Genomic DNA, 19,854 nt, shown 5'->3' on the forward strand with positions numbered 1-19,854 from the left:
GGATAATCTTCTCCATATTGTGTGGATTCTTCATCATCAGCAGCTAGCATATAAATCTGTTGTTTGACACATTTATGTCCTGCTTGAAATACTTCATCGCAATTATAACAGAGACCCTTTTCTCTGCGTTTTCTCATATCTGCATATGATAGCCTTTTAATAGGTGGTGGATAATTAGCTGAGGTAGGTGAAAAAATTTTTTTGAAGGTTTTTGGACTGGTAACTAGAGAAGAGGTGCTTATTTGGGAATAGTTGTTTGAAACATACAGTGGTGGAGGTCTGAATGAGAGTTTACTCTTCTTAACAACATTTTCAAGGAGTGCCTCTTTCATTCTGACTAAGTATACAACATTAGTAAGTGTCTTAGGTGAGAACATTTGCACATGTAGTCTTAGGCTCTTAGCTCATCTTTAAGGCCACTAATGAAACTAGAAGTGAAATATTCTTCAGTGAGATGTGGGTTCTTGGATAACATCAATGCTTTCAATTCTTCAAAAATTTCTTGATAATAAGGACATAACCTATTTGGAAGAGTTTGTTAAACTCTCCTACAACATCATCATGACCCAGTTCTTGAAAACGCAAAAAAATATCTCTTAAGAAATATTCCCATGCTACAACCTTTTTACCGATTTGATAATCTTGAAACCAGGTATCATCCTTACCCTCTAAGTACATGGAAGCTAGATTAACCATCTGAGAGTCTGACATATTATGCATAATAAAAAAAATTCTACACTTCCGGATCCAAGATCTGGGGTTTGTACCATCAAATCTAGGAAGTTCAACTTTAGGTCTAGGTTGTTGAAATTGATTCTGCTCATGTTTAATAACAGAAAAATGGGGTTGTATGTTATTTTCACCTGTATTATTCTGATTTCCGTTCGGTACAGGACCCAAAATCTCATTATTATTTCCTAGCTGATGCTCTCGATTTAAGTTCTTCCCACCTGAGACTTCAATGTAACGGTTCATATGAGATTCACACGCAGCATTAATTACTCCCATTAATTCAGCCATCGATTTAACTTGAGTTTCTTTAATTTCATCAACCGATTTCCACACTGCATCATATTTAACAGCAGAATCACTATGAGATTTTGTCAACTCATCCATCTTCTTATTAGAATCCGCCTGAGCTTTAGTGAGCTCATCGATTTTCCTTGTAAGTCCTTCAACAGCAGCCTTGTTAGCCATAACAGGTCCAGGTGATAGATGCTCCTGATACCAATTTTTAATGATTTCTACTACAAAGGAATGAAACTAGAAGAGATTAAGGATGAGATTTAGATGAGAAAGGAAGAACATGAGAGACAGAAAGATAAAGAAGATATTCAGATAAAAAGATAATTGGTTCTCAATAATTGTTAGCAACCAATGCCTCATAGATTACACATATAAAGCCATTGGCCAGCTAGCACAAGACTAAGATAATTACACCCCATAAGGATAAGGGCACCCAGCTACTAAGATAAGTGGGTTTAGACAATATATAAGAACAGTTGGGCCTATGACGCCTTCCTAATTCGGGAATTTGAAGATCCACCCATTTTCCTTTCTATCTAATAGATTTAGTCGTTTGGAGAACAAGTGCATACTATTTCTCCCTATTCCAAACTGGATTCCTAGATACTTATGTGAATGGTGAGGTGGGTATGAGAAAGATTGAGTTGAACCAATAAGTTACCTCCTCTTATATCTTGGGGTGGTGAATGAGTTGGGATTTTCATTTGTTGAATGAGGTGGGTATCAGAAATACTTGCGTATTCATGCAGTGTAGCTTGAGGAGTATTACAAGATTCTGGCTCAGCAACACAAGTAAGGAGCAGGTCGTCTGCATACATGAGATGCAGTAAGCGAGGGGGATTTTGTGACATTTTTAAGACTCTCACCTTGCCTTGTTTTTCTTTCCATCCCAAATTATAGGATAAAATCTCTACAAGTATGAACAAATACTGTGACAATGGCATGAGTCTCTTTGCCTGAGTCCTAGTTGTGGTTGAATGAGTCCATGTGACGTGCCATTCAAATATGTCTACCGGCGAAATGGAGGTGTTTTCGAACGCCCTACTTGTGATTATAACCATTATTATGTTATTAGAGCGTCCACAGTGGGCGATTAAACCCAAATATTTGGTCTTTTGAACAGACGTAGTGGAACGTACTATCGATTAAATTTTGATCGACGACTAAAACCCAGAGTATATTTGGTCTGGGACCAAGACTAAACCCAAATATAATCGAGCGTTGGTATAGTCCACGCTCCACCACCAGGCGGACGTATAGTACACGTCCCACACCAGGCGGACGTATAGTCCACGCCCCACATCAGGCGTTGGTATAGTCTACGCTCCACATGGGGCGTACGCAAAGTCTACGCCCCATTTTTTTTTTTTTAATTTTGTATGGGGCGGGCATTATACACCCGCCCCATTCTTTACAAATTCAAATTGCATGGGGCGGGCTTAATACCTCTGCCCCATTTTTTCTATTTCTTTTTTATTATTTTTTTTTTGAATCTTTCTTACCCGGGCGAACGTAAAGTCCCCGTCCCACACCAGACGTTGGTATAGTCCACGTCCCACACCAGGCGAACGTATAATGTACGTCTGACCAAATTTAGTCTTTCCACCGTAGCGTCACACACCAGATTAAACCCAAAATTTGGTCTTTTTTTCCCTCTTTGGTCTTTGGTTATACTCGCACCACTGCAGTTGCTCTTAGGAGGTGAAGTGTTTACTTTTTTGATTGATCTTCAGATACAAAAATCTAAACTGAGCATCAAAAGAAAAGAAATAGTCGAAAACGTTAGTGTTTTGTTCGAAAAGGACGATCATTGTAATCGAAACGGAGTACAGAATTTTCTTGTTGCAAATACGAAGGAGCCGATGGGAGTTGATGGCAGTTCTAGTAATGAAGATTAGAAGTAAAATTCAGTGAAGTATCTAAGTTATGTAGTTCTAGGGTATCTGGTTGTGATTCTAGGTGGTGGTTCCGTATTAGTTTCAACGTAGCTTGGTTCCAAGTGCAAATGAGGTACTTAAAGTTAAAGGTCTTAACACTCAAACTCTCCCCATATTTTTGATCATATCAACATTCTGGAATTGTAGTTATATTCGAACAAATGAAGATATGATTGTTTTTCGTAAGAACTCTGGTCTCTTATTACTTCTAGCCCTCAAGTTCTCCTCGGCAACACGCTGTTCCCAGAGATGTTATCCGATACATTTTGAAGTTGAAAAGAAAGATTAGTGCAAAAGAGCAAGTCGGTTATCCTGCTAATGAAGTGCTGATCTCTACTGTCTATTCCTTATATTTGGTCGCTACCGCTTTCGGGTTCATATTAATACAGTTTATCATGTTTTGCTCAATGGAGTGGAATTCGGAAGGATTTGCTGGGATGATAGCTTATCAAAAAATCATTGGTGCATTATTTCAATCTGTTAACTCGAGATCGTGAACACATAAATCACGAGGCCATCCAAGTGTTCACAAACAATATCCGCATACGTCCTAATTTTAGAATTGTACATTGTATGCGTAACGGGATGATTATATCGATTCATCGACCCAAAGCCTTCGGGCTTGTCATTGTCTAATCGAATATTATCATAAATAATGTTCGTATAAGGAAATAAATCAAGAAACAAGTATAAATATAAAGCATATGAAGTTTAACGCTGAATGTAAGGTGCTGAAATATAAATGAGACAGATTTACGTGGTTCGGAACTAAGGCCTACGTCCACGGGGTTTGGTGTTTCACTATGTACTGAATGGTTACAAAGATAGTCGAATGACTTTAGAATGTACATAGGTCTGCGGAAGTAGGTGGATTACTTACTCTTCCTATTTCTCTCTCCTATATTCTCCTCTAATTGCTCTCCAAAATGGTCTGCCCCTTCTCTCTTAGTGGAGAGGGGTATTTATAGGGAAAGAACGTGGGTCCTATCTCTGAAGTGTCGTTGTAATCTTATCTTCTTGTGCTTTGTGCCTATTACGCAGAGGTCTTCGGTATATGTCGCGGCCTGAGCTTGAACACGAAGGGTTATCCTCGCTTCTTCCACGAGCTGATCGACACGTGTATATCTCTTTGGTATTTAATGCGGGTAGATGGATGTCTGCTCGTGTCAGACAAGTGTCTCTTTGTCTGGTCACATCTGTGTCATCTAAACTTCCTCTCGGCCGTTAATCTGGGATCTTCCTCGGGATTGGGTGCGTTAATACCCAAGGGGTATTATCTGGTGCTCCTTTGAGCCATCATACCTCTGTGGTCCTCTGTCCCTGACCGTCAGATCTGCTGACCGGTGGCATCTTCTGATGAAACGCTTGCTATCATGTTTTGATGTCTCGCTTCACATGCCTTCCACGTGTCTCTTTCTGTACACGTGGAGGATGATGAAAGGTGTACATACAATTTGCTCCTCTTCTTCTAACTTGGGCGTATTTTGCAATTTTGAAGAAGAAAGGTAGTCCTACACGTTTCCCACTTTGCATTAACTTCTCCCGTAACTGCTCCTTGGTACGAGGAGCAGTTATTGTCTTCTCTAGCTTCATAAATAGGAAAGAGAATGTTAAAAAAAACTTTTATCCTCTTCTTGTCAGTGTTCATTCTCTTCTTGTTCTCTTATTCTTGTTCTTTAGTCATTTACTATCACCGTTCTTGTGAGGAATATAGCATTCAATTTTCTGTTTCTTTCTTCTGTTTCTTTCATTCTTGATTGTTGCTGCCCCTGTATCTGTCGATATCTCATATCCTCCTTTCTTCCACTGTGGTTGGTGCTTGTCGTCCTCTTTTATACAGGTATGGATTTTTCATCAGTTGTTCACCATTGTTTTATCTATGTATCTATCCGTTTGTCTCCTGCCGCTGTGTTCTTGGTTTTGTGATGAAGATCATACATGTCGAAGCATATATGCTTGCCCTTGTTATTTGTTACAGCGTCTGTGAGTCTGTATATGAGTATTATCCCTGGAGTCGGATGGAGTATTTCTTAGTTTCTTAGGGTTTTTCATGTTTATCCGGATGAACCTTCAATTATGGGTTTTTTGATCTTTAGTGATCTCCTCGTATTCTTCTCTAAACTGTTTTTGTGTTTCCTTGTAGATATGTATGATCGTCCGCGGGATCCTTACCAAACTTCGCCGTCTAGTCCGCCAAGATCCCCTCCGCGTAGAGATCATGGCAGATCTCCACTTGGGTAAGGTCCTCACAAGTCTTCGCAATCGGATCCTCGGGGTCATAGGGTTTCGTCTTCCTCCAGTGTGAAGATTATGCCTTCTAAAAAAGGGGATATGCCGAAGGGTCCTTATGGGTCTAGGTATGCTGTTAACCGCGCTCCTTCTCGTCCTCGTGAAGATTCTAGGAGTACGCAGGCTCCTCCTCGTGATGACTCTAGGATTACGCGGGCTCCTCCTCCTCGTAATGAAGTGGTGGATGCTCCGCCCCTTCGTTCAATGGCTCCTCCTTCAGTGCCTCAACAGATATCTCTGCCGCCTCCTCCCGCGATTTCTTTCAAAGGGAAGTACTCCAAGGGTACTATATCGAGAGCTGATCCGTCTATAAATCCTCCTTCTAAAAGGAAAGCTTCGGAATTGGGTCCTACTTCTGATTCCGCACACGAAGAAGAAACCGTCCCCGTGATACGCAGCATTTCAGTTGGTAAGAAGAAGGTCACTTTCAAGCATATTGATCTTGAGAGGTTCAAGGAAAAACATGAACTCCAAGCTTTTGAGGTTCTCTTCTATGCTCCTGACGATGATATCACCTACGAGCTCCTTTCTAATTATCAGTTTGACGAGTTTCATATGTTGACTACAGTTGGAGCCTTCGAGGCGGGTCTTATGTTGCCCTTATATAAGTCAGGTGACTCCTTTTATTATGACGTGTTGGCTAGTCGCGAAGGCTCTTCTACGAACACTCATAATCGTTCCGTGTCACAACTATCTGGGAATTATCTTCGTTCGCTGAAGGAATGTTATCTGCGGAGCAAGGGAAAGACTATGATGACCTGCTATGTTCCAAATCCTGCTGAGAGAGAGTGGTACACTCCTCAGAACTTTAAAAGTTCTTTTGGGGATTATGTCAACAGCAGAAACCGTAAGCCGTGGAGTGTTAGTCTTCGTAATATTGCTGCTCCACGTGGTGAAATTCGTCTCTTGAGTGAGGTGAGTGATGTCAAGCTGAAGTATGTTCCTGGTACTGAGGGATCTGCTAAACGGAAACTCTTTCCTGCTCGTGAAAGGATTAAGCATGACCATGATTATGAATGGCATGCTACTGTTATTGAGGTAGTTGGTCCTTGGGCTTACGGATGGATTCCGGGTCCACGTGGTTGGCGTCCTTCTGAAAATAGCAAGCCTCGTGAAACTCCTCCTGCTCGTTATGGAGATTTCTGTCCTTGGCGTCCTAATTTCGCAGGCATGAATTTTCCTTATGCTCTTGATGTCGTTGATGGAGATGAGGAGGAGGGTTCTGGTGCTATCCATCCATCAAAGAGTGCTGATGCTGCCAAGGTATAGTTTCTTCTTATATTCTCTATCTTTTTGCCCCTTTTTCCTTGCTTGAAATAATTTTCATTTTTGAAGTGAGGGAAAAAATGAGCCTTTGTGGGATGTATACTGGTTTGTAGGTGTCGAAGAAAAAGAAACTTGGACCCAAGCAATCTTCTACTGCGGTTATCAGTGAGGCTGAGGGTTATGAGGAGGTTACGAGTCCCGTAAACCAAGGGTATGGTGAGGATGAAGAAATGTCCAACGGAGAAGAGCGTATCGAAACTTCTTATCCTTATGACGAAGGTGGTAATGAAGAAGAGGTTTCCGCGGGTGGTGATGGTGAGGCTAAAGTTGCCGCGGGTGGTGATCTTGAAGAAGAAGTTGCCGCGGGTGGTGATGGTGAGGAAGAAGTTGCCGCGGGTGGTAATGGTGAGGCTGAGGGTAATGTTACCGTCGTTGGTACTGGTGGGAGTGGATCTTCCCCTGTTGGTGATGAAATTGTTGGTGTGGGTACTTTGCCCGTAATTTCCCCAGAATTCTCTTTCGGTAGGATATATTCTGCGGGGGAATCCTTCGATGTGACTTCTTCCATGGGTCTTGCCGAGGACTTCTCATTGCTTTCCCCACATGATGATTGGGATGTGCTTGGGGACCTTGGAAAAGAATGTACCACTGATCGGCAAGCTGAGAACGCGGGTGGTCATGCTGAGGGTGGTAATGACGAGACTTGCGCGGGTGAGGAGATAACCGCCAAGGGGAAGTCTGCGGTTGAGTCTCCTTCCGAGGATTTTCCTTTCTCGCTAATGCCTAAAGGTGAAGATGCCATTTTGGCTTGGCTAAAGAAGAAGAATCTGATGTTCGTCCCTAACCCTGCCCCCGTGGTCACTGGTGAGAAGAATTCTGACGCTTATACTCGTCGAATGATGCAACTGTCTTCTGAAGCCCGCGTTGCTGAGATGTGGGAGAAGGATCTTAGAGCTTCGGAAGCTAATTTAGTGGTTGAGCCTCCCTCATCTGTTGCTGATATGATGGCCATAGCTGATGGGTACCAGTACGGTTTTCCACAGCAGCGTGTTTTAGAGGTAAATCCTTGTACTCTTTTTATGATTTCCGCGCATTGTGTTCTCCGTGATATCTGATTCCTTTAGTATAATAATGTTTGTTGTTTGTGACGTAGATGATGAGGAGAGAACATTGTAACCCTATCTGTATTTTGGTGTTCTCCGTGATATCTGATTCCCTATCTGTATTTTAGTGTTCTGTCTGAGTCTCCCCACCCTATCTTCAGTGGGTGGAGTCCACGAGTTTATATGGCTTCGGAAAGAAAGGGAACGACAGAAATCCCGTATTGCAGAGTTGGTGGGTAAGTTGAAGAGTGAAGCCGTAAAATGGAATGCTCGTGCTGATGAGCACAACGCCTTAACAGCTGAGTGGCGTGAAAAGCGAAAACTGATGGTTGATATGCAAAATAAGTACAATCATGACCGTTATTTGTTTAATGGTACACTGCTATGGACGCGTGACAACCTGCGTGATGCTCGAGAACATGCTTCAGACTTAGAGGCTAGAGTGCGCTTTTAGAAGGAGAGTTACAACAGGCTCGTTCTTTCTTAGGCCTTGGGGTTAGGGATAGTATGATGCGTCTTTCCGAGGAAAGAGATAATGCTAGGGCCTAGGTTGGTGCACTTAGTAAAGCCCTAGCAGCGTCTCGAGCGGATGTTGCTCTCTAAGTGGAGTCTGAAAGAGATCTTGAGATGAATGTGTATCGACTTCATAAAAGGATGGGGGAGGTGAATGATGAAGTCAACCATCTTCGTCACTTGGATTCGATGAAGCAGGTAGATTTAGACGCCAGTCAATTTGCTCTTACGAACCTTCAAACGGATTATAAGAAACTATCCACCGAATATGACTTTCTTGATAAGGCTCGGGACGCAGTTTTCAATGAGTATGAGGAGGCTTCGGCTAATGTCGAAGGTATAACCTCGTTTTATCGAGTGTGATTCTGTTATTTCTTCGTTTTAACCCCTTGGTATTTTTTGTTTTCAGCACTCGAGGGACAGCTTCACGCAGCAAATGATGAGCTTAAAAAGGCTCAATCTGCCTTAGTGCAGCAGGAAGGACAAACCAATTATTTCAAAGGGTTGGCCGCGTCTCGTGAGGAAGCAGCGGAGATTGCCTCCAAAGAGGCGGAACGCCTATCTGTATTGATGTCTCAAGCCCACCAGCGGACCGATGTTATCACTTATAAGGATCGATGTCAGTTGGCTGAAGAGACCAACAAAGTCCTGGATAAGATTGAACTTGGCCTTAAAGTCGAACATGGTCTTGTCAAGAACTATTCGCGCCGTCCCCTTCCCGCGCCTTTGCCTGGTTCTTCTGGTCCCTCTTCAGGTGGTAGCGTACCCTCATCTCGTAGAGACAACCCCGTTGATGGAGCTGTATCGTCCAAGTAGATTTCTTTTATTAGTCATAGAAATTTGGTCCTCGTTGATTATATAATTCGGATCATTTTTTGATGTGTTTCCTGTTTTATCTTATTTTCCGAGTCTTGTAATCAACTTTTTATGAAATGGATCATCCTTTTGGTGTACCTGCGTTATCAATACATATTTTTATTTTAAAGTATTGTGAAGTGTTAAACTAGAAATAACTGGTTTTGTAAAAAGTTGAGAGTGTTTGAGTGCGACACCGAAGGTAAATACCTTCGTGATCGTCTTGAGACCTGTCACCCCGCTGGCGAATCCTAGGCCAGAGGATTCCCAAACGGTGGGGGCCGAGGCAGCGTTCTAGGATATGGAATGCTTAATTGAAAATATTTACGTGCACTCATTTCGTCGACCCACTGCCTTAAAATTGGATGGTATCTCTTTTTGCTGGGTGCCTTCCCCCTGGTCTTACACTCATAGACACTGATAGGTGAACCCTGAGAGATTGTAGATTAACTACTTTCCCCAATATTGTTAATAAATTTTGTTTACTTGAAGATTTTCCCAAAAAGCTTGTTTGATTGATAGGTTGAGGCCTGCTAATCCTCGTCCAGAGATAGAAACATGTAAAGCGGTTACGCTGCCTTCTTCTTCTGGTATTCTCCACGCAGATGCAAAGCTCCGCTGCTCCTATGGGTAGTATGGTTTGAGCCATTTAGCATTCCAAGGGTGCCGGAGGACCTCGCCTTTCAGATTGCGAAGATAGTAGGAACTGTTTCCCGCAATGTCATGTATTATAAAAGGTCCTCCCCACGTAGGTGCTAACTTTCCCCATTTTTTCTCTCGTTGATACTGCGGGATTGTTCTTAGCACGTACTGCCCCTATACAAAATTTCGAAGCTTTACCTTTTTGTTGTACTCCCTCGCTAGTCTCCGTTGATAATTTTCCATCTTCTGCAATGTTGCTTCCCTCCTTCCTTCCAGGTCGTCCAGTCTCTCTAACATCATGTCTGTTGTGAGATTTTTCTCCCATGCTTCGGTCTTTGTGTTTGGCATGAGGATCTCTGTTGGGATGACTGCTTCAGCTCCATAAGTGAGGAGAAACGGGGATTCCCCAGTGGCAGATCTTCGTGTTGTCCTGTATGCCCATAATACATTGTGTAGTTGTTCACACCATCGCCCCTTGTGTTCGTCTAATTGATTTTTGAGTATAAGGGTGAGGGTCTTGTTGGTAGCTTCCGCTTGTCCGTTGCTTTGAGGGTATATAGGGGTGGACTTGTTTTTCCTTATTTTGAAAGTGTCGAAGAGCATGTCTATGTTTTTCCCATGTAATTGTTTACCATTATCGGACACGATTTCCGCTGGTATGCCGAACCTGCAAATAATGTTTTGGAATATGAAAGTAAACACGTCCACGTCTCTGATTCTGGCTAAGGCTTTGGCTTCCACCCATTTAATGAAGTAGTCTGTGGCTTCTATAAAAAATCGTCTTTTCCCAGATCCTTAGATGAAAGGCCCCATGATATATATGCCCCATTTTGCGAATGGCCACGGACTATCCACAGAATTCAACGTTGTTGCTGGTGCATGTATCTTTTTGGCGAAACGCTGACATTCTTCACATCGTCGGGACATTCGTGCGGCATCTTGTACCATTGTGGGCCAGTAATATCCTTGCATTTTTGCTTTGTCGGCTACTGATCTCATGCCGCTATGATTTCCTGCATCACCATAATGGATGTCGTTTAGAATTCGATGCCCCTGTTTCCTGGATAAGCAACGTAGTAACGGTCCGAGGAAAGATTTCTTGTACAGGATTCCATCCTGAAGGTCATATCTTCCTACTTTGGAGAGTATTCTCCTGTTTTGTTTGTGATCCGCGGGTAAGGTTCCATCCTTGAGAAACGCATGGATCATCATTCTCCAATCATCTTCGTTGCTGAAATCTTCGTCTTGATTTGATCTTGACAGGATATCTTCTTCGTCAAAATCGTCACGGATGTCTTCTCCCACCTGATCTTCGATATTTTCTTCTAATGTATCTTGATTTGTAGCAAAGGAAAATTGTGTTGTAATCGAGGGTTCGTATACCCTTGTGATTTTGATAGCTTCAATACTCTTGTCCTTCAGCATGGATGATATATATGCTAGGGCATCCGCGTGCCTGAGATCCCTTCTGCATAAGTGCCGGAACTTGATGTTCGGAATTTGTGATGCCAATGTTTGGACCAAGGCCCTGTAAGCTGAGAGGGTATCGTCGTACACATTGTATTCGTTCCCTATTTTCCGTATGACAAGCTGCGAATCACTTGTCATTCTTACATCGGTTACCCCCATCTCTATTATTAAGCGGAGGGCATGTACGACTGCCTCGTATTCGACGATGTTATTAGTGTGCTCTTTGAATTCTAACCTGAGTGCATGTACGATCCTTTCTCCAGTTGGGGTGGTGATGACAATGCCTATTCCTGCCCCTTCCTTATTTTTGGAACCATCAACGAAGACTTCCCATTGTCTTTGACTCGCGGGTTCGAGGACATCAACTGAATCCTTGATTTCTTCGTCGGCTTCTGGTATTCCCCTAATCTCTTCGTCGTTTCCCAGGGGGAGGTCTGCTAAGAAATCCGCCAAAACTTGGGATTTTTTGGAATGTTGAATTTCATGAATGATGTTGAATTGGTCCAGGTGAGTGTTCCACTTGGCTATTCTGCCTACTTTTCCCGCGCTTTTGAGGACTGCTTCCAGTGGTGCTTTGCATGGGACGCGGATGAAGTGAGTTAGGAAATAGGTTCTCAGCTTTTGATTAGCCCACACCAATGCCAAGATATGTTGTTCGATCTTCGTGTAGTTCCTTTCCGCAGAATTGAGGGTCTTACTGACATAATCGATAGGCTGTTCTATCTTCGTATTGGTTTTGACCAACACTGCGCTAACTACGTCTTCTATCGCTGCTATGTACAATGCCAAAACCTCATCAGGATCAGGCTTCTGCAGGATTGGAATTGAAGCCAGGTGTTCCTTGATTCTTTGGAAGGCTTCTTCGCATTCTGCGGTCCATTCAAACTTACTCCCGTTTTTGAGAATATTGAAAAAATGTTTGCATTTGTCCGAGGATCGGGCAATAAATCTGCCCAAGGCTGCTATGGACCCATTGAGCTTCTGCACTTCTTTTAAATTCTTCGGAGATGGCATTTCTACTATGGCCTGAATCTTCGCTGGGTCTACCTCAATGCCTCTTTTTGTTACCAGATATCCGAGGAATTTCCCTAAGGTGACACCGAAAATGCATTTTTCTGGATTTACTTTCATGTGATGTTTCCTCATTGCTTCGAAAATATCTCTCAGGTCCTGGTGGTGATCTTCGCGTAGCTTACTTTTGACGAGCATGTCATCAACGTAGACTTCTAAGGTACTACCAATCCATGGCCTGAAGATAGCACCGACCATTCTTTGGTACGTTTCCCCTGCGTTTCGAAGTCCAAAGGGCATTCTAGTGTAGCAATAAAGGCCATGCGGGGTGTAGAATGCTGTGTGTAGTTGATCTTCTTCTGCCAGGGCTACTTGGTTGTAACCAGAATATCCATCCATAAATGATAGCTCTTCGTATCCTTCCACTGCTTCAACCAGCTGATCTATGCTTGGCAGGGGATAGCTGTCCTTTGGACATGCCTTGTTGAGGTTAGTAAAGTCGATGCATATCCTAACCCCTACATTTTTCTTAGGAACGACGACCATGTTGGAGATCCATGTAGGCTATTTGACTTCCTTGATGAACCCTGCTTCTAGTAGTTTCCGAAGTTCTTTTTCCACTGCCTTATGATACTCCGGTGCAACTTTTCTTATTTTCTGTCTGAAAGGTGGCGTGCCTGGTTTGATGCGCAGCTCGTGTTGGATTATTTTTGGATCAATCCCCGGTATATCTCCTAGCTTCCAGGCGAATACATCCGCGTATTCTTTAAGTAATTTGGTTAAGGAATCTTCTCTTCTTTCGTCCATTATGGTCCCTACTTTGATCATCTTCGGGTTTTCTTCCGTTCCTATGTTGATTTCTTTTACGGTATTTACTGGTGTGAACACCGGCTTCGGGTCCCCGAGGACTGGGACGTTCTTTGATTGTTATTTGGTATGTTTCTGTCCTTCGTTGGCTGCTGAAGTACCTATCTCTGTGTTTAGGACATTATCCTCTTTTGTCAAACACCTCCCTGTGGTTCCCTTGAGGAACAGGTCTATGGCCTTTTCTTTCGCAGCTTCTTTATTTTTAATCCTTCGGGTTTTTCGCTGCTCTTCTTGTTCGTTGTTGATACGATCCTGAGTGGTCTGGCACTCTTTTGCAGAGACCCGATCTCCCTTGATTTCCATCACTCCCTCGGGTGTAGGGAATCTGAGATATTGGTAGTAAGTTGCAGCCACTCCCTTGAGTTTATGTAACCACTTTCGTCCAATAATGGTGTTATAGGGGGATGGGGCGTCAACCACGCTGAATCGTGTTTCTACTTTCATGGGTCCGGCGTTCACCTGCAACACGATGTCTCCCAATGGCTTTGTGGGTGTTCCGTTGAATCTGTATATGGTGTAATAAGAGGTTATTAGTTGTTCATCATGGAGCTTCATCCGTTTGAATGCGTCGTAGAATAGAACGTTCATTGAGCTTCCCCCGTCTATGAGGATCTTTTTGAGGTTACATCCAGCCACTGGTAGTGTGAGGACCAAGGGATCGTTATGATCTTCCATATCTTCTTCGATATCTTTAGTGTCGAAGATAGTAGGTGCGTCCATCCACTCTTCATGTTCGTCCACCTCTACGCCATCAATCTTATATAATTCGCAGTGGTCTTCGAACTGCTTCCGTAGTCTCTTTCCTATCTGCGTTGTAAGGGAGGGCCCCGCGGCTTCGGAACACGAGATGGTGTTTATTGTGCGGTTTCCCTCTGGAAATTGGACTTGCTTGGTCCGTTTGGATCTATCCTCGGCGACCTCCTTTCGTATGTAATATTTGAGTTCGCCAGCATCAATCAATTTTTGGATCATTATTTTGAGGTTTTTGCATTTCTCGGTCTGGTGTCCATTGAAGCAGTGATACTCACAGTAATCTTTAGACTTCTCAGTTCTTGGGGGCTGTTTTCCCTTAGACCACGGCCATTCCAAATTTTCCTTTCTTTTGATCTCTCGCAAGATCCGAGCGTAGCTAGCATTGAGCTTCGTGTAAACCTGATCTTCGAATTTTAGATCGTCTTTTCGTCGTTCATTTCTTTGTTCCTTCCTATCTTCGTGAGGCTGTTCCACTTAGCTATTTTTTTTGGCCCCGCTGGTTTGTTCTGCGGAATTGGTACGGTGAGACCTCTGTGTGTGTGCCATCGGGTTCTCACGCTGGATTTCTTAAAGACGAGCGTACTTTTCAATAATTATTCGAAAAACTCTCCTTATGTCTTAGGCACGCTTCCATGAATCTCAACAAATAGTAGACTCATTCGGTCTAATCCCCACTTGTAGCAGTTGATACTTACTACTTGGTCCACACTCCCTATGGCTTGGCAGATCTTGTTTCATCTGTTGGTGTATTCCCTCGTGTTTTCCTTGTAGCCAATTGACAGAGAAAATTTTTTATCCATTCCAGTGTTGACAGCTTTGTTGTACATGTATGTCCTCAGAAATTTCTCTGCGAGTTGATCGTAGGAGTTGATGGAATCAGGTGGCAGGTTGTCAAACCAAGACAAAGCCGGTACTTTCAGACTTGATGGGAAATATCTACAAAGGACGGCGCCATTCTGACTTCATCGGTCTAAGATACGGTTATAATACCGGATATGTGTCGCGGGATCACTTGATCCTTCGTAGCATTCAAAAGTTGGGACAGGGCACTTTAACGGAATGGGGGTATTTGCCAGGCGATGAGTTAGGGGCGTGGAGTTAGCTTCTTTCATCACCTCTTCAAGCCTTCCTCCGCCTTGTCTGGCTTTTAACTATTTGATCTCAGCCATCATCTCATCATGCAGCTCCTCCATTGCGCGGTAATATCCCACGTTCTCATGCTCAGTTGAGCGTTTCTTTCTTCGATCTTCGCTGTCATAATAGTCTAACTCTTCGGTGGCATATTCCAGATCGGATGCACTGCTTCCCCTGGCGTCATTTGCTAGGATGACTCTTCGGTCTCGATTAGGCTCTGGTGCTTTAGAATTTGCTTCGTCCAGTTGTTGGCTAGTCTTCGTGCTTTGGGAAATCTTATCTTTCAAGTATTGGTTCTCCCTGGCTAGAAGAGCTACGGCATCGGCGTAGACCTGCTGGCTCTTTTTCAATTCTTCGAGATCTACCATCAGTCGGTGGGATTAGGAGTTCCGGCTGGTACCTCTACGGCCATAGTTCCCCCTTCGTCTACAGTGTGTATTAAGGGTGGCCGAGAATCAGTTTCAATCGTTGGTATCTCCAAGTTTGGTCCCCTCGGTTGAGCTTCCACCCGTGGTACTAAAACCACTGGTATGGTTTGATTCTGACCGTTGGTTGACGGCATTCCGAAGATTGGTGGATGTGCGGGCTGATGTGTCATAGATTCTGCTACCCCTTCTTTTTGTTGATGGATTTGGCTTGAAACCAAAGTCTTGTTAGCTTCTGTAGCCTGGAAGGCTGCAACAGTCTTCGTGGCTGCTTCTTTGAGAGCCGCGGCTGCAATGGAGTTAGTGTTCATAGGTGAAGTGATTTCCGCAGCATCCTGCCTCTAAGTAGTTGTTTTAGCTTTGTCTCCTTTCTGCTTGCTTCGGGTCATGACCGAGGTAACCCTCGGTGTCTCCTTTGATGAGGCTTTGGTTTTTCATGCCTCTAGTATCTTCTCCATTTTTAATCCTTTCCTGCATAGGGGAATAAATAAGGAGAACCAAAGATATCCCCGAGGATCGGGTTAGCGCCATTCGTACCCGCAAGACTATTGGAATAGAAGGAAATGAGTTGCCCAAGGGCCCTAATAGAAGAGAAATGTAAAGACTTCATTGGCCTAGTTTTTGAAATAAAAATCCTCTAATAAACGATCATGAATCTTGTTTTCAGACTACTTTTGAAAAATAACTCTTGAAAAGGCAGATCCGTCGCGAGGACTCATGAATCTGGATTATTAAATCTTAGTTGAAGAAAACACCTCACGCGCAAATCTGTGATAGATAGCCGCGAGTTTATCTTCTTTGAAATGGTGTTTGTGAAAATGAAGAACATGAACCCAGAATAAAAAAGGTTTTGAAAGCACGCTGAACCCAGAATAGGGCACAACCATAATGAGCGTTTTAAGGTGAAATCACAGGATAAGATAAATCTTTTACCGGGAAAAAGTCCTTGTTTCTAGCGCCAAATTGTGAACACATAAATCAAGAGGCCATCCAAGTGTTCACAAACAATATTCGCATACGTCCTAATCCTAGAATTGTACATCGTATGCGTAACGGGATGATTATATCGATTCATCGACTCAAAGCCTTCGGGCTTGTCATGGTCTAGTCGAATATTATCATAAATAATGTTCGTATAAGGAAATAAATCAAGAAAAAAGTATAAATATAAAGCATATGAAGTTTAACGCTAAATGTAAGGTGTTGAAATGTAAATGAGACAGATTTACGTGGTTCGGCACTAAGGCCTACGTCCACGGGGTTTGGTGTTTCACTATGTACTGAATGGTTACAAAGATAGTCGAGTGACTTTAGAATGTACATAGGTCTGCGGAAGTAGGTGGATTACTTACTCTTCCTATTTCTCTCTCCTATATTCTCCTCTAATTTCTCTCCAAAATGGTCTGCCCCTTCTCTCTTAGTGGAGAGGGGTATTTATAGGGAAAGAACGTGGGTCCCATCTCTGAAGTGCTGTTGTAATCTTATATTCTTGTGCTTTGTGCCTATTACGCAGAGGTCTTCGGTATATGCCGCGTCCTGAGCTTGAACACGAAGGGTTATCCTCGCTTCTTCCACGAGCTGATCGACACGTGTATATATCTTTGGTATTTAATGCGGATAGATGGATGTCTGCTCGTGTCAGACAAGTGTCTCTTTGTCTGGTCACATCTGTGTCAGCCAAACTTCCTCTCGGCCGTTAATCTGAGATCTTCCTCGGGATTGGGTGCGTTAATACCCAAGGGGTATTTTCTGGTGCTCCTTTGAGCCATCATACCTCTGTGATCCTCTGTCCCTGACCGTCAGATCTGCTGACCGGTGGCATATTCTGATGAAACGCTTGCTATCATGTTTTGATGTCTCGCTTTACATGCCTTCCACGTGTCTCTTTCTGTACACGTGGAGGATGATGAAAGGTGTACATACAGAGACATTTCCGTGAAAGTATTATTGATTTGTCTACCATCTCTAGCTATCATGGTGATAATGGTTGTTATGATGTGACTTATCTTCATAGGGGCATTCCGGTAACATTGTTAAAATAAATGTTTTAGAAAAGAAAAATAGAAAAAAAGAAGTAAATCCTGGAGGGAAATGAAATATTCCGTCGGTTATGTAGAAGTGTTATTATGACTTTTAACACTTTCACAGAAACGAGACGAGTACGTCTGGAAACCATCAAGTATTTCACATGGTAATAGTGTCAGAATAATAGATTCTAAAAGTGAGTTAATCACAAAAAGAAAACTATTATTAGAACGACAATGCAGTGGTAAGTCAGGTGAAAGGAATTAAACTATCGGTTGGTTTGTATGACAGAACGTTTTAATAGCACCTGATACCAAAATGATTCATCGAATTTTAATCATGCTTAAACAGATCTTCATTTCAATGACAGGTACCTTCCACCATACACTACATTTTTACCACTCATTAAAAAGATGAAGGATCTATTGTAGGAACTTGCGATCAAAGGAAAAAACGAAGACGACAAAGAAGACTCGTAGATAACCTATTATTTTCACGGCTATCGTATTTGGTTATGTTTATAGTCCTCATTTGCATAATTGCATTACAGAGAGAAAGAAGCTCAGGGATGATGTGAACACAAAAGTAATGAAGATATTTTCGTGCCCACAAACAATATTGGCATTGCTGATTAAAACTATGAAAATGACTTGGTTAGGTGTAAGCCAACGTATGAGGATGATGGAGGAAAATATGAGTCTCGGGGCTCGTCCTTGTTTCACGTCATAGATGCTACTATGATGACACGATCGATGCATAGCGTATAAAACAGCACATAAAGATTATAACGATGAGCCTTCGGGCTCGTCCTTATCTCGATCCATAAGAGAATCTATGAATCTTATATGATGTATAAATGCACGAATAATAAGACTATAACTGCAGAATGTAAATAACATGATAATTTTCGTGGTTCAGCACTAAGACCTACGTCCACGGGTGTTGGTTTTTCACTATGTATTATGTAAGATTACAATTTATAGTCAAGTGACTTTGAGTAGGGAACGAAGCTAGGGGAAAGGTGCATAAACTCATACTTACTCTTACAATTATTTTCTCCTCTCCTATAGTTCTCTCCCTCTGAAATTGGTCGACCCCATCTCTCTTAGTGGAGTGGGGTATTTATAGGCTATCTGTGTGGGACCTTCTTCTTGGGACAGTTGTATTCTTATCATCTTGGTTCATGTGATGGTCCCGATGGTATCTTCGTATCATCCCGATGGTTCCAACGGTAACAGGATACAAGGAAGGGTCACCTCTTTCTCCTCCATAGGATAATTGACACATATCCTATGTTCGAGACATTAAATGCGGGTGGTTGAGCAGTCTGCACGCGTCAGACAGCTATCGGTTGCCCCTGTCATATCTTTGTCAGTTAGACTCATCTACGCCGTTGATCTTGGATCTTTCCCGGGATAGAGTAAAGTAGGACTTTGGATCTCCTATGGTACTTCGCAGTAGTATATTCTTTCGGTGCTCCTCGATACTTCGTCGTCCGATCGTCCTGATGATGATTAGATGGAGATGATACGTTCCCCTTAGGTGTTGGAGTGTGGCATCATGTCTTGATGTCTAAACGCCATATGTCTTCCACGTGTGATTCTTTGAACACGTGGAAAGTGGTGGATTATGTGTACACAATTTTTCCCTTTTCTTCAAGTTTGACGTCAGTCAAAGTTTGAAGAAAACTATCTTCACAGTCTTCTCCACTTTTCACAATAACTTCCCCTAGTTTTTAGGGAACATTTCCCACTCCCAGCATTTATTTCTTCTTGATTGTTGGGACGGTTTTTTGTTGTCACTATAAATATGAGAGAAGATCGAGGCGAATTAACTTTTATTCCCTGTCTTCTTCATTCTTCTTCTCCATCTGTCTCTATCTTCTAAGAAAAAGCTGCTGGTTCGATTTCTTATTTATCTTCTAGTTCTTACATCTACTGATAGTGCATCCTCAATCACTGCCCCCAGATTCGTTCTGATAAGACCTTCATTGATATCGTCATCATCCTTGGTCATTTATTGTGGTCGCTTCTTGATTGTCTGTTGAGTATCTTCCTTCTCCATTTCTGCCATTGTTGCAGGTACGTAGTTGTTCGTTGTTGCGTATGTGATATCGGTCATGAAAACTTCTTCTTTTATTGATGTTTCTAGGTTTTTGGTGAGGAAAAAATTATACGAAAGTATATATACTTTCCTCTGTTCTTCGTCACAAGATCTGGGGTTGCTCTATTGATTACTGTGGTGTTGTTTTTCAATATTCTTGGTATGATACGTGGGGATCGTAAATTCAATTTTTGATCTTTACTATTTTCTGATCATGGTTTTGTTCTTGAGATGTTGATCATAGACCGACTTCTGATTAACTTTTCATGTATTGAAGGTTATTTCGACCTAAAAAATGATAATCTTAGCTCTGTTTTAACCTTCGTTGCTCCCTTTGGGGATCGTTTCAGGTAGTTATGTCAGGTAACGATCGTAGGCATGTTCCTTATAAATATCCCCCAGTGAGTCCGTATATATCCCCTCCGACCCGAATCC

The 19,854-nt window shown here is 42.6% G+C and overlaps 1 pseudogene; it reads left to right on the forward strand.

The window, feature by feature from the left end:
• Positions 1–19,854, forward strand: part of LOC113360741 — an 87,413-nt pseudogene that overhangs the window by 30,448 nt on the left and 37,111 nt on the right.

Source organism: Papaver somniferum, chromosome 3 (genome assembly GCF_003573695.1).
Source record: "Papaver somniferum cultivar HN1 chromosome 3, ASM357369v1, whole genome shotgun sequence".
Taxonomy (NCBI): domain Eukaryota; kingdom Viridiplantae; phylum Streptophyta; class Magnoliopsida; order Ranunculales; family Papaveraceae; genus Papaver; species Papaver somniferum.